The 16,320-nt window shown below is 34.5% G+C and overlaps 1 protein-coding gene across 2 annotated transcripts in view; it reads right to left on the bottom strand.

Moving 5' to 3' along the window:
* The window catches only part of LOC141508162 (contactin-5-like), a 1,214,304-nt gene that overhangs the window by 426,529 nt on the left and 771,455 nt on the right, over positions 1-16,320 (bottom strand). The window lies entirely within an intron of this gene.

The following is a 16,320-nucleotide window of genomic DNA, read 5'->3' as shown; positions in this document are numbered from 1 at the left end:
CTCTTGCTACTATCATTAACTCAAATGAATTCCAGTATTGTTAAATAAGTAAGTGCCTCTCATTTCTCCTAATCTCCAATCATGCATCTGCAATTGCCTCTCTATATGGAAATTTCATATTTGTCTCACATTCAACATATCCAAAACAAAACTGGTTATATTTTTCTCAAAATCAGTTCCTGCTTCTATATATGATTTCTCTTGAGGGTACTATCATTCTCAACATTCATACACCACAAGTCTGTGATTTTTTTTCCCGTGACCCTCCTTCCAATAAATGTCATCTTCTCAGTTCTACTTACTCAACAATCCTATATGTATCCCTTTTAACTCTAAATACGCACATACCCCAACTACCCCAGTCTAGGCTATGTCATCTCTAACTTGAATTGTTGCAATAGATGACTAAATGTTAACCTGTATCCAGTCTCTTCCAGTGTATCTTCCATATAATTTCAAATGGAAATATCTAAATTAATGTCAATTCTCTGCTTGGGAAACTGTATAATAGTTCCTATTTCCTTTTAAATAAAGTACAAACTCCCCATTTGACATTTAAAGCCCTTTCCTGCTATAGAATCTGTTTTATATACTACCACCAAATATTTATTTTATATATGTTCGATGTGGCTAGGCTATTGATTGTTTCATATGTATGATATTGTAGCTTTCCCCCATGCTTTTAACAGGTTGTCCCTCAAACCTAGAATTTCTTCCTCAACCCAGCCTCAAAGAACCCCCAAACTCTCTTCTAAGTTTATTTCACATTACCTCCTTCAAGAAACTTTCCTATTGTCTCTAGTCCTAGTACTGTATATTTCTTTTGTGTATATCATTTATCTACTTATATGTGAATATATCAAAACTTTATATAAGAATATCAGTTCCTTGATGGCAAGGGATGTCTCATTTTTATTTGTATCACTTTGTATATAATAACTTGTACATGGCAGTCAATAAATGCTTATTGTTTCCTTATTTTCATTTATTGCTCCTGATAAGGTTCTTTAGGAATAAAACAAATTCTGACTTGTTTCTACTGAAAAGATTTAACTTCAAATGAAGTCTGACCAGAAAAGTCAAACTAAAGATAAACTGTTAGGTATTCATGCATGGATAGATTTCTTAGAATGTAGCCCAAGATCACAATAGCTTTTCTAATACAATACATCACAATGTTGATCTAAATTGAGGTGGCAATCCACAAAAAATGTAGATCCTTTTCATTATTTTTCTGACAAACCTATAGCTAACATATATGTCAGTGTGTGTGTATGTGTGTAAATTCAAGAATAAGACTTTACATTTATTCCTATTATATTTCAATTCATTCAACCCAGTAACCTTGCCTGTCAAGAACATTTTGTATGGTCATTTTGTCATCCATTGGTTAGCAAACCCTCACAGCACTGTGTTATCTGCAAATTCAATAAGCATCCTATCAATGCCTTTATACAAGTCATTTTTAAAAATTTTTAAATGAGATGAGCTCATATCCTTGAAGCATTCCAGGGAAAACTTACCACTATGACATTCTTGAAAGTCTCACCAATTAATTAGTTTTCAATTTCTCTTAATTGCATCATGTCTAGGCTATTTGTTTCCAACTTTTCTATAAGAATAGTTTAAATTTAGTTCTACTTGCTATTTATATTTTTTCCTCAGGATGACATAATGAAATTTTTTTCTAATTACATCACTTCAGGATACTAATTAAATAAAACTTAAGAAAGGGCTAACCCTTTCCCCAACAATTCAGCAGCAGCAAGATTAAGAAAAAATACCATAAGATCATATAGTCTCTAGTTTGATTTATGCTACCATAGTCAATAAATGGCATTGAACAAGACATGCATGATATATGTATATATATATATATATATATATGCATATATATTAATATGGATAGTTTTGCACCAGGAAGTAGCCTGGCATTGAAGTTTTTTAATTCAGGATAACTAGATAAAGTCACAATAGAAATTCTACTTTAGTCAAGTAATTTAATATATTCAAAGACTTAGATATAAATGGGATAGCCACTAACAATCAATTGAACATTGAAAGTAAATTAAAAATGTAATGAACATCTATTTGCCATATCATCAAAAGTTTACCTGGTTAGAAAGCCATTTTAATTTATTTTCTGGAGATAAAGTGGGATTGGGGAGAAGCAAATTTAAAAGATGAGCATAAATTTATTTATTCCTAACCAGTAATATCACCTTAAAAAAACTAAAAAACTTTGAGAATGTATTGCTTCAAATGTCAAAAAAAGTGAATACTTCACATTAGTATCCCAAAATCACTGAATTTGAAAGCTGAAAACGGTCACCTCAGAGGTCTTGTTTTCCTACCTATATTCAAAAGAAATTCCCAGCCATAAGATATTTGTTAAGTTGTTTTCTATGATCTAAGAATGCTTGAATTGACCCATTTTACTTTGGATAACTAATTATTCAAGTTTTCTTTGCAAAACTATTCATACTAATCTTTTTTTTTTCTTAAGGAATTATATAGGGGAAAATGCTGTGGCAAAGTGGATAGAGAGAGATAGCTTTGGAGTGAAGAAAGCTAAGGTATCCATTTCCTGCTTCTTGATCACACTAACATTTTGACCTTTGATTAATCATTTTTTTCTGAGTCTCAGTAGTTGGCCAATTGGCTTCATGAATTGAATAGAGGTAGTTTCTATACTGTTATGAGCATACCACATAGAATATGTCATATTGAAGTAGAAAAAGGTACAGGTGTACCATGCAAAGCATGCCAGAGATTCCATTGAAATGATTCCCACAGAGCAGAGATTATAGGGAAAGTGTTGAATTGTGTGAAAAGTGAATGCACCTGCAATTCCAACATGATGTTCAAGGGAATGCAAGAAGGAGAAGACTTCATACTTTCATCAGCTCATGCCTGAGATGGAGGGGAGAAAAGGATTGAGAGTGAGAGGAATGAGTGGAAGGAGTAAAGTGATTAACTAAGACTGTGAATAGTATGATTATGCCAACCATAGTAATAGTTCTGGATCTATCTGGCTTGGTTTTTTTTGGCCCAGTAGTAGGGAGGTTTACAGAGGTCTGTTTCAGTCTAGTCTCATAGTTCATTCTTCTCTAAAGTTTAAATTCATTAAATGTTGGGAGGTCAGTTATGATGAAGGTGTGATTAGCTCAAGCATGGCACAGCCTACTTGAATTGTACTGATAGACTTTATTCCCCCTACACCCACCCCCAAATTGCACATCCCTCACATAAATGTTCTATAAAATTCACTGGACACAAAAGAAAGTCATAGGGAACAATCTCAGCATAGAATCATAGATTTCATTTTCAAATATTATTTTATGTTTCCCAATTACATATAAAGACAATTTTTAGCATTCATTTTTACAAGATTTTGAGTTCCAAAAATTTTCTCCTTCTTTCTCCCCTACCCTCTTCCTATAACAGAAGAAAATTTGATATATAATACCTATTCTATTATGTAAAATATTTCCATATTAGTCACAGATGTGAAAAAAGAAACAGAACAAAAGAAAAAATTAAAAAGATTAAAGTGAAAAAGATGTGCTTCAATCTGCATTGAGTCCATCAGTTCATTATCTGGATGTAGATAACATTTTTTCCATGAGTTATTTGTTCTTGGATCATTTTATTACTGAAAAAAACTGAGTCAATGCTAGTGGTTCATTACACATTGTTGTTGCTATTTTGTACAATGTGATCTGGGTTCTACTCATTTTACTTTGTATCAGGTACTATAAATCTTTTTCTGCTAATCATTCTGTATTGCACAATAATATTCGATAACATTCATAAACTACAGCTCATTCAGCCTTTCCTAAATTGATGGAATCCCCTTGATTTCTAATATTTTGTCACCACAGAAAGGGTTGCCATAAATATTTTTGTACATGGAGATCCTTTTACCTTTCTTATGACTTTTTTGGAATGCATACCTAGTAGTAATATTGAAGGATCAAAAGATTTGCACAGTATTTTATTCTTTGGGCACAGTTTAAAAATTCCTCTTCAGAATGGTTGGATTGATTTGCAACTCCACCAATAGTGCATTAGTGACCCAATTTTCTGTCTATCACCTCCCCCAATCTTCCCTCTCTCTTCTTACAGTGCCCCCCCCACACCTTTCCTTAATCTCTTCCCCTCTTACTTCCTTCTTGGGTAAGATAGACTTCTATATTCAACTGGTTGTACTTATAATTCCTTTTTTCTGTCTTTTGAGAATAAGATTCAAGAGCTTCACATTGCCCACCATCTTTTCATTCACTATTAGGTTTTTTGCAACTTTTCATTTGAAATAATTTACCCCATTCTGCCTTTCCCTTCCCTCTACACCCATTGTTTTTCTTTTTGTATTTTTTTTTGTCAAAGAAGACCATGACATCAGGGAGGTGATGCCATGACAAGCACATGAACTGATCACAGACTCATCCTCTCTAAGCTAAATATTCATATTCAACCAAAGCAGTAACCCTAAGACAAAATGAATACTAGAAGAATTAATGTGAAGAGATTAGAGTGTCTCTCTGAGGGAACACTTTGTTGCTAACTTGGAGGGAAAACTGAGCCAACACATAGTTGGCAATAGTGGGGCAGCAAAGGAGTGGGAAGCTTTCAGAGATCTGGTGCACAGCACTGTATGCTCATCTGGGCCAGAACACTTGTAAACACCAAGACTGGTTTGATGAAAATGATGGGGAAATACAGAAGCTGCTAAATGAAAGATGAGAACTCCAGCAGGGTTTACCAGCATGATTTTTAAGAAGGTAGCATTTAATTCCATCAAAAGTAAAATCCAAGCTTAGAGAGAAGCAGGACTCTTGACTCAATAAGAAGGCAAATGAAATTCAAATTTATACAGACAGTAACAAACCAAAATGCTTTTATGATGCCCTGAAGGCTATTTATGGGGCCAAAGACATATGGTGCATCTTAACTACTCAGTGCTGATGGATCTACATTGATTAATGATAGGGATATGATTCTAGAGAGATGGGCTAAACACTTCTGTAGTATTCTTAATAGACCATCATCAATCAAGGCAGAAGCCACTGACCATTCACCTCAAGTTCAAGTCAATCAGTCCCTAACTGAAGTTCCAGCTGAAGAGGAGGTTTTGAATACCATTATGCTCCTTTCAAGTGGCAGAGCACCTGGTGCTGATCCTATTCCAGCTGAGATCTATAAGGTGGGGAGGTCCATTAGGTTATTCCCCCAAGAATTCAAGGATGCCTCCATCATCCATCTCTATGAAGGTAAAGGGAATAGATTGTCCTGTGACAATCACAGGAGCATTTCTCTTTTAGTCCTTGCTGGTAAGAGTCCTACCAGAGTCTGTCTCAAAAGGCTGATCTTCACCTGGAAGTTGTTCATCTTCCTGAGAGCCAGTGTGGCTTCAGAGGGTAGAGGAACAGTCAATGTTTTTTCTGCCTAACAACTTCAGGAAAAATGCCCAGAACAGAACAGAGTTCTGTATATAACATTTGTAGATCTGACCAAGGTTTTGATACCATTAGTTAGGAGATGTTGGTGCATGATTTGTTTGCAGATGATTGTGTACTCAATGCAGCTTCTGAGATGCAACAAAGTATGGATTGATTCTCTACTGCTTGTGCTGATTTTTATCTAACAATTAACATGAAGAAAACATAGGTACTCCATCAGCCAACACCACATCATCCATATGTGGAACCATCAATTTTAGCAAATGGAGAAGTTTTGAGTATTGTGGACAAGTTCACTTCCTTAGCAGTGTCCTTTCTGAGGAGGTACCAGAGCTAGTTCAGTATTGAGAGGTTTCAAAAGAAAGTAAGAGAAAGAAGAGGTATTAGACTCATTACCAAACTGTGTCTACAGAGCCATTTGTGCCGACTTCATTGTTATATGCCTGTGAAACCTGGACATTCTACCAATGCCATGTCAAGAAACTGAATTGCTTCCATTTAAATTGTCTTAGGAATATTCTGAAGATCACCTGGCATGAAAGGATACACTTGGAGAATTCACATAGGGCAAGAGCTCACAAGGGGCTCAGAAGAAGCAACACTGAGACACCTTGACGGTCTCATTGAAGAACTTTAGAATTGATTGTACAGCATGGGAGACACTGGCAGAGGACTGCCAAGCATGGTATACCCTCATCAGTGAGGTCGCTGCACTCTATAAGGAAGGCAGAATTGAAGCATCTCAAAGGAAATGTGGCATCCAATAGTGTAGAGTACCCTCCCTAAATGAACTTTTGTGCCCAACCTGTGGTGGAGCATTCTGAGCTCATTTTGGTCTGATTAGCCACAGTAGGACACACTGTAATGTATCTCAAACACTGTGATGTCATCTTGGTCTTCTACTATAATGAAGGATAAGAACCAAACAACCAATACCCATTGTACTTCTTTTTCTCATTCCTCAATTATTTTTGTCATTCTCTTAATGTACATAAACAGTTCAGTTCCACTGAATTCCTTTTGTTTGCTTTTCCTTTTTCCCCCTTTTTAGGTTTCCCTGGTATTGATATTAGAAATAAAATTTTTTGGATTAACAAATGTCTTTATGAAAGCTTGAAATTCTCCTACGTCATTGAATGATCATTCCCCCCTGCCCCCCGCCTTGATGAATTTTGCTTAATTTCATCAGGTAGGTGATTTTTGGTTGCATCCCAGTTCCTTTACCTTTTGGAATGTCACATTCCATAACATCTGATTCTTTAATGTTGTCCTTATTAAGTCCTGTGTAATCTTTATTATGGCTCCCCATATTTGAATTGCTTCTTTCTGGTCACTTGCAGTATTTTTTTCCTTAACCCCTTTTCTGAAATGATCAATGGAGTCTTTCAAGGTTTATTTTGCCCTCTAATTACAGGATATCAGAGTAATTTTCCTTAAAAAATTCTTGAACAATACTGAATATGACATTCAAGTAGTCCAATGATTCTGAAATTATCTCTCTTACATCTTTTTTTCCATGTCAGTTGTTTTTGCAAAGAGGTATTTTACATTTTATTCAATTTCTTCAATCTTTTGCATTTGTTTGATTGATTTTTGATGTCTCATTGAGTCATTATTTTCCATCATCCATTTCTAACTTTTAAGGAGTTGTTTTCCTCAGTTAGCTTTTATACTTTCTTTTCCATTTGACCAACTATCATTTTTAAGGAGTTGCTTTTTTTGCTTGTTTGTTTTTGCAGGACTATGGAATTAAGTGACTTGCCCAATATAATACAATTAGGAAGTATTAAATGTCTGAGGCCAGATTTGAGCTTAGATCCTCCTGACTCCAGGGCAGGTGCTCTATCTACTGCTCTACCTAGCTGCCTCAAGGAATTGCTTTCTTCAATGGATTTATGTATGTCCTTTCCCATTGGTCAGTTTTACTTTTTTAAAGTAATCGTTTTCTTCTTCCAAGATATTGGATCTTTTTAAAATAATTCTCTTGCTTTATTTTCTTTTTACAATTTTCTTCCAACTCTATTATGATTTATAAGGTTTTTTGTGCTCTTACATGAGTTCTTTCTGAGTTTTGGACCACTTTCCATTTTTGTTTGGACCTTTGCCCTTTGACGTTGCTGTTTTCTTCTGAGTTTGTGTCTTATATTTCCTGTCATCAAAATAACTTTGCTTTTCCTTTTTCTTCTTTTTAGATTTCTCAGGGTATTGATTTTTGTTGTCCTTTTTCTTTTCTTTTAAATTTGAACTCTGTTCCTCAGGTAGAAGGTGCTCTAACTACCTGTTGCTTACTGTTGTTTCCTTGTGGCCCCCAGGGGACCCTCATGTCTGGTGTTGTGTTGAGTGAATAGAGTGGGAGGGGGCTGGCTGACCCTATTGTAGGTCATAGGAGTCTGATAGCTTACCTGGTGCAGAGGGGTTTCTAGAGTTGGTGTCTGCATAGGCAGAGACCAGGAATCATAGGTGGCATATCAAGATATGATGTTGCTCAGGCCCTAACTTCAGAGAAGTAATATGTCATCATTTGAAAGATGAAGCACATGAAGTCCACAAGGGTCATGCTCATTGCCCCACAGCAGTGGGACAGTGACAAAAATTAAGGTCTCTCTTCTAGATTACTGCTTATTCTGTTAAACCAATCCATGTATTGCTTCATTTATCCATAAAGTTATCTTGCCATAAGAAGGGGTTGCAATCATATTTAGGAAGACCTCTATACAAATTCTGCCTCTGATACTTTATCACATTCTCTCAGTACCTCAGTAGAACTTATAGTAGAACATAGATTTAGAAATGGAAGAGATGTTGAAGGACATCTATTTCAAAGCTTCATTTTCCTGATGAGAAAAATGACACCAAATAGTTAAATGAAATACAGGTCATAAAGGTATGTAATAAATGCCTTATTACTGATAAGCAGTCCAGATACTGCTTTGCAGGTTTGTTGCAAGATTTAAATGAAAATATGTATGTAAAGTATTAGCAAACTCTAGGGAACATATCAAAATCAATTTTTTTAAAAAAATTCTGTTTAATAAACACCAACACAACTTAGCTTAGTGGTAGAATAACTACTGTACTGGACATGATGTCAAGAATACCTTAGTTGAAATCCTACCTCAAACACCTATTATGTGATCTTTGGCAAGTCACTTAACTTGTCTCAGTTTCCTAATAAATAAATTGGAAAAAAACAATAGTATCTACCATCCAGAGTTGTGATAATCAAATGATATAATACATATAAAGTGTTTTATGAAACAAAAGGTGCTGCAAATATATGTGTATATGCTAGCTATAAGTAAAAAGGTTTAGAAATTTTTTTCATGAAAATTATTGATGTATTTAGTGGTTATGCATTTAATTTAAAAAAGAAACCAATTAAAAAAAAAGTTCTTGCAAACTGATCTTTTGCTAAGGTTAAGTTTTCAAAATTCTAATGACTTTGAGGCATCCATATGCTTTTAAAATCTCTGGCTTTTTATGACCTGCAATAGCAGTGAATGTGGAATTTTGAGGTAGCAAAACTGAACATTGCATGAAGCTCAGAGATCCTTGTCAAATCCTGGATGTAATCATGTCTCACAAGAGAAAGAAACTTATTTTTCTCTTATTCAAATTATGCAGACAGAACAAATAGCTCTTCTAACAGGAAACATTAGAGAGGGAGAAAGCTCTTTTCTAATTCTCTACCCTCGTCCTCTCATTTTCTGCAGTATGTCTTTTATTTAGCTTTCCCAATATTTGAAAGTGATGAAATGTTTATATCTATTATCTGGAAAGCAGATAACCAAATGTCAAGGGAAAGGGTTGGGACATGGCTAGAAATGAAAAGCTGTTTCTCTCTACATTTACTGCGTACACCAAAAGGGAATGAGTAAACACTGTGTAAATGAGAACACTGAACTACAGTTCCAAGATGCCCACCATTCTACCCTGTGTACATGTAAGTAGCTCTGTATTTACCTCTACCTGGATTTAAAAAGAAAATACACAAAAAAAGCCATGATAAATTTGGTGAAACTACAGCACATGGGGCAGTTAATTCAACTGGAGGAAAGTCAGAACTGGGAGAGCAATAAATAAAATTCTAAAACTGTCTTGTCCTGGCAGAAATCAGAAATAAAGACTGTTCTGGTAAGAAACTAAAATTAGTACAGTAGTTTTAGGATATTACAGAAGAGTAAATTTGTGCTGTGATTTAATATGGCCTTATGAAATGAGGTTGCTTATAGCAACTATTATACAGGTGACAAATTTTTAAAAATCAATGTTTTTAATGAGGGAAGAATGATATTAATCTCAGCTGTAGAATTTGATAGAACAATAGTGTTTTTCCTGATCTTATGATATTTTATGTTTCTTCCCCCCCAGTTCTTTTTCTTTGTACCCTGGCACTTTTCACAGGTGCTTGGTATGCATTATGCAATTAATAAATGCTTGTCATTTGATTGATTGTGTTATAATGAATTCCTTGCACAACTTTATTTCTTACTAGAAAGAAGCAGAACCACAAATGATGTCTGCAAAACTGATAAAGAACATTAAAATTACATTATCAAAAACATATCTATAGATTGGGGTAAATGTATAAGATCATGAAAAGAATATTGAATCCCTCAGGTAAAAATTATTTTAAAATTTCATCTTTGTTTACAGAATAAAAATCATTATAAACACTACAATCACATTCTGAAGCTTCCACTTGGATCAAATGAAATACTGAATGTAGAGCTCTCTGGAAACTTTAGAATATTATGTGACTGTCAACTGATAACATTATTATGATTACTATTTCTTGGACTATTATGTTATTATTAATATCAAAATGGATATGAATTTGAGTTCTTGAAACCTATGGTCATGCTGTGAATACAGAGAAATAATCCTAGGTTGGAAACATTTTGAACATAAAATAAAGAATGACCATAACACAGAAACTCCTCAGGTGTGGAGGGATTACAATACATATTATTTGCAGGGAGAACCAATAAATGAAATGATGTATCTGTTAAAGGATAGATCACAAGTCTAACATTAGGTAAACTTGATAAATAAAGTGCACTAATTATGTGGTCTTAATAAAGTCACAACCTATTTTTGCCTCAGTCTCCTCATCTGAATATGGGAACAACAATAGTACCCACCTCCCAGCATTGTTTTAAGAATCAATTGAAATAATTCTTGGAAAATGTGTAAAATAGTGCCAGGTCCATAGTAAGTACTATATAAATTTGGTTATTTTATCATTATTACTATTATTATTTAGCACTATAGTAAATGAATCATCAGAAAGGAGAATCTTAGCAAAAATAGCTGACATTCATAAAGCATTTAAAAGTTTATGAAGCATTCATAGATATAGAATATTTGATAGACCATATAGTAATCTAAAGTAGGTTTTAAAAGTAATAACTTCATTTTACTGAAGGAACTGAGGCAGAGGGGCAAATGGATTTGTCCATGGTAACATTACTAGTAAAAGTCAGAAGTGGGATCTGAATATCTATCTCCCCAGGCCACCATTCTGCATTCTAAATGCCATGACCCTGAATTTCTCAGGTAAGAGAAATATGAATTTCAGTGACATACATTATAAATCAAGAAAACCTTGTCACTGTACATTCAATATTATTAATGTTTTTTTTTAAAAAAAGATATAATGTTTCCTTCTTTTTATTCATAAGGCAACCACATGGAGAATTTTAGAATATTTTCTTTTTAAAAATCTTAAATTTATTTAATTTATTTTTGATCTTTATTATTTTCCCTTCAACTTCACTTCTAAATATATATATGTTCTTTCTCCTCCTCATTCAGTGAGTTATCCTTGAAACAAAATAAAGCAAAAAATAAAAAATGAGAAGCAAAAAGAAAAATATTTGTAAAAACGTCTAGTATCAACTGAGTCTAATTCTCTATGCAAAGTGTATGCCCATTGTCCCATGCTTCTCCAATGAATGAAGGAAGGTCTGACCAATCTTGGTAGTTAATTTCCATAATGCTGAAGGCTTTTATTTTCACCTGCTTAGTTGTTGTCATGGCACATATAATTTGCTTGGTTCTACTAACTTCAATCTATATGCAATTACATCTTTCCCATATTTCTTTCAGAGTATTTTCCAACATTTCACCTCTATTTCCCAGAAACCAATTGCTCATTCCTGTTTCTGTGGCAGGAAGACAGCCTAGCACCATCTTCCTAGTCCTAACTCTCCAATAGGCATTTCTTCTCAACAAAGATCAGTCATCAGTATCTCTTGTTTTAGCAGCAGAATTATCATTTGTCATAAGCAATGGAAAGCAGGATTGTAGAGGAAGCCCTAGAAGCAGTGTGACTAGCCTATGCAAGGGAATGCCTACAATGTCCTCCTCCCAAGCTAGATGTACCTTTATCGCAAGTCTGTTCTTCACATTGAATAATTAACATCAAAGAATTCAGTCCTGTCTTCTGTGGTAATTGGTTCAGTTAAGGTTGATAAAGTACATTGAGTACTAAGAAACTACTGAATAGGTATCTTTTCCAAGTTAGATCAGTGCAATACAGAGCCTTCTCATTTATGTCAATTAATGAACCGCATAAGCTTCTCTTTCGAAACATGTCTAAGGGTATTAGCATGCAAAATATAACGGGGGGGGGACTTTTTTTTAACTCTGCCTTTTTTTGCCTCATTTTCCTATTAGGCATGATGTCACCTTTCACCAGATTTGCTCATAAGACATCTTAATTTAAGAGATTATTTTGAGAGAAGAACTAATGTTTATTTTAAAATACTAATAAGATTTTTCTCCAAAATATAAAAATAAAAAAATATTTTCTTTTACTGGAGAAGCTGGAGCAACCCCTGCAATATTACAGATTTTCTACAGTTCATTTTGATAAATGTTCAAGAACTCAATAGTGACAAGAAATAAAATCAACCAGAAATTAAAACTGATCAAATTGAATGAAATGCACTAACAAGACTGATGGTATCTGCCAAATCTTATTGAATACTTCAAAGAATGTGGAAGGAATCAAAGGATGAAAGAGATCAAGTTTGTGAAGCTGTGAGTTTGTTGAAAGGGGATGCCCTTGAGATTGGAGAAATTAACTTGGTTTTAGTAAAAGATGACAGGGAGTTGGTTTATGGTCAAATGAAAGTCTCCCACTATTACAATACAAATACTTTTGGAGCAGGAACTATTTCTTTCAATTTACAGCACTTAGGAAATGATTTTTTTAAATTTATATTCGTTCCTTTACAAAAAAATATAATGACCATCTAGATTCACCACACACTTCTGCTGAATGGTGAATATATGTCCATACTCTATTCAGTTTCAATTTGCTCACCATAACAATTCTGAATTAGGTGCTACAGATATAAGGCCCTTTTTTTTTTACAGATAAAAGAACTGAGGTTCAGTGAAATTCCATACTCGTGATCACATAAATTAAAAGTGTAAGAAGTAGGATTTTTATCTAGATCTCTATTGACTATCATGTGCATTTATTACTCTTACAACTACACCATTTTGTTCTTAGTCTAAAAACATTACATGCCTGATTGACCATTTCCTCAAGTCTTTCTTATTAGAAGTTTCAAATTGGTTTATCTGATGATGATGATGTGTGTGTGTGTGTGTGTGTGTATGTTTAAAATAGCATATGAACTATTTGTTCTATATATTTTTTGCTAATTCTTCTTAGTCTTCACCTAAATGTGATCATTCCTTAAGGTCCTTTCCTTTGCTTTTCTTTCCCTCCCCCCATAGGAGTGTTCATCAAATCACATTTAAGTTTTTTTTGCTATTACATCAATGGAGTTATTTCCCAAATCTATAATCTCCAGCTCTGACATCTTCTAATGGTAATTCTTACTTACCTAGCTGTCTGATAAGAATTGTCACGTAGGTATCCTATCACCTCAACTTCCTAGGATTTATAGATCATTCTCTAGTACAAAAAATCTTGAATAACTCTCCCTTGTCTACCAAAAAAAAACAGTCCTTCCTACCTTCAGGCCTGTCTACAATTTGACTACAAACTACCTTTCCCCACCGTATCTTCTAAAACTTTCCTAAATAAAGAAACTTTGGGACAACTAGATGGCTCAGTGGAGAGAGCACCAGCCTTGGAGTTAAGAGAATCGAGTTCAAATATGACCTCAGACACTTAATAATGCCTAACTGTGCAACCTTGGGCAACCCACTTAGCTCCATTGCCTTGCAAAAACAAAAAATAAAAAAACACAAGAAACTATTCCTTTCACAATCACTATTCAAGTCTTGTATGTCATAGAATTATAGAATCTCAAATTTAAAAGGGACTTTAAAAATTTACATAAACTATCTGAATAAAATCTGCAACATCTCTTAAAAAGTGGCCATCTGGCATCTGCTTAAAGGTCTTTAGAACTCAAGAATATCTTGGATCATATCTTTTCTTTTATAGTTTGCTCTGCTTATTGGAAAATATTTCCCCTCCTTTCATCAATCTTAGATCTTTCTATCTACTTCTTACTCCTGTTTCTGTCTTCTGGGGACAAGAAGTATATGTGGAGTCCCTCATACATATTTCCTTCAAGTTCAGCTCTCTTTTTCCATGCTAAGGACTTGGTAGCTCTATGAAAAAGACTCCTTTTTTATCCTTCTTACACATATAATTCCCAACCTTTCTCCTTTTGTTCTGTTTCTAAAGAATTATGTTTTTCCTTCAAGGCCATGTTTAAATACTATCTTATTTTTTTAGGCTTTTGCAAGGCAAATGAAAAGGGCTCTCTGTCATATATACTACAAATGTCCTTTAAATGAGTAATTTGGCATTTATTATTTATTATTTTGTAGTTGCTTTCTCGTGTGTGCCTTCCACACAACTTCTAAATTGAAATTCATAAAAAAAAAAATCTGACTGTCAATTTCCTGCTCAAATATATCCAATAGATCTTTGTTACCTCTTGGATAATGCTAAGGTTAATACTTAAGAGTTCTTCAGGGGCAGCTAGGTCACATAGTGAATAGAGCACTGGCCCTGGATTCAGGAGTACCTGAGTTCAAATCTGACCTCAGACACTTAATAATTACCTAGCTGTGTGGCCTTGGGCAAGCTACTAACAATGGGGTTAACCCCATTGCCTTCTAAAAAAAAAGAGTTCTTTACAAAATTACTCCCACATACTCTTTCACTCTTATTTCCTATTACTGATCTTTATCTTTGCACCTTGTCATTTTCCTTCAGTTGACCTACTAGCTATTTCATGTACATATTGTTCTATTTTCTACCTCCATGATTTTGAATGCATTGCTTCTTCATCTCTATCTCTAAGAATCTTTTCTTCAAAGATTATTTCAGTTATCTTATTCCATACAAAGTTTTTCCAAAATTTATAGCAATTGGTAGAAGTTATGAGATAAGCTGACTCTTCATGTATAGGAAAAAAATTAATTAAAGGCATACAAGGTGTAAATAGCAGTCTCGTAAGTTGATGAATTTTCACTCAGTGATGAATTTTAAGTAAAGTCTGGTGGATCACTTATCAGGTACATCATAGAATTTATTAGTTTTGGGTATGGAGTCAAGGGGTAGAGTAAAGGCAGGAATTCACCCAAATTACTTTACCTTTAAGTACTTTTAAATTATCTAAATACTTTTAAATAATGATTCTAAATAAATTCTAGAGGGGCAGAACCCACAGAAAGATTGAATGAAACAGTTTTCCAATCCAACAATTTAGAAGATCAGCAGAAAGGTTGAGAGAGGAACATAGTGCAGGAGCAAAGCTGCTCCAGTAATCCAGGACAGATAGCAGGGTGACAAGATCATTGGCAGTTGTGGCAGTTACTAGATCTCGAAGTGCAGAGATTGCCAAAGACAACTTGGAAGTTCAGCAGGAAAAAATCTGCAGTACTAGGTTAAGAGTGGAGCACAGTCCATTAACATTGCAGACTCAAACCCCAGCAGATGAGGAGCATTTGAGAGACACTGCATCAGCGGAGGCAGCTGCTGCCAGAGTTCTTCAACCACAAATGGTAAGGAGGTTATAAGGAGAATACAGGGGTCTCTTTGATATCACTGAGGCAGGACTCAGTTGCTTTGCCTATATTCTGGTCTGGGTCATAGTCCCAGTCATAATCACAGGAAGAGGAGGAGGAATAATACAACAGACCTTGCTGCCCCAGGGAAGCATTGAACCCTCCTCACAGTTCCAGGGCAAAAAAGAAGTGCTCATGGTCACTCACAGGCCAGGAGAATAGTAAAACTCTCATTTATACTACCTAGGAAGGACTACAAAGTTACAGAGCCTTAGAATACCTCTGAAAATAACTACAAAAAACTCCAAAAGCTTGGGACAGCCCTCTTCCTTGGAAGCAGAGATCAAACTTAACAAAGAATTAAAATCAAGTCATAGGTTGGGGAAATAAGCAAACAACAGAAAAAGAAAAAAATCTGTCCACAGAAAGCTACTTTTTATGATAAGGAAGATCAAAACACACATTCAGAAGAAGGTAACAAAATTATGGTTTCTATATCCAAAGCTTCCAAGAAAAATATAAATTGGTCTCAGGCCATCAGAGAACTCAAAAAGGATTTTTAAAAATCAAGTAAAAGAGGTAGAGAAAAAAATTGAGAGAAAAAATGAGAGTGATGAGGGAAAATAATGAAAACTGAATCAGCAGTTTAGTGAAGGTGATCCAAAAAATACTGAAGTTCTTTAAAACTAGACTGGGCCAAATGTAAAAAGAAGCCCAAAAAGTCAAATAGGAGAAGAATGTCTTAAAAAGCAGAATTAATCAAATGGAAAAGGAGATTCAAAAGCTTACTGAAGAAATAATTTCATAAAATTATTATTGAGCAAAGGAAGCTGATGACTTTGTGAGA

Source organism: Macrotis lagotis, chromosome 1, assembly GCF_037893015.1.
Source record: "Macrotis lagotis isolate mMagLag1 chromosome 1, bilby.v1.9.chrom.fasta, whole genome shotgun sequence".
NCBI classification, from domain to species: Eukaryota; Metazoa; Chordata; class Mammalia; order Peramelemorphia; family Peramelidae; genus Macrotis; species Macrotis lagotis.
Note: the sequence above shows the minus strand (reverse complement) of the source record. Positions and strands in the feature narration are given on the sequence as shown.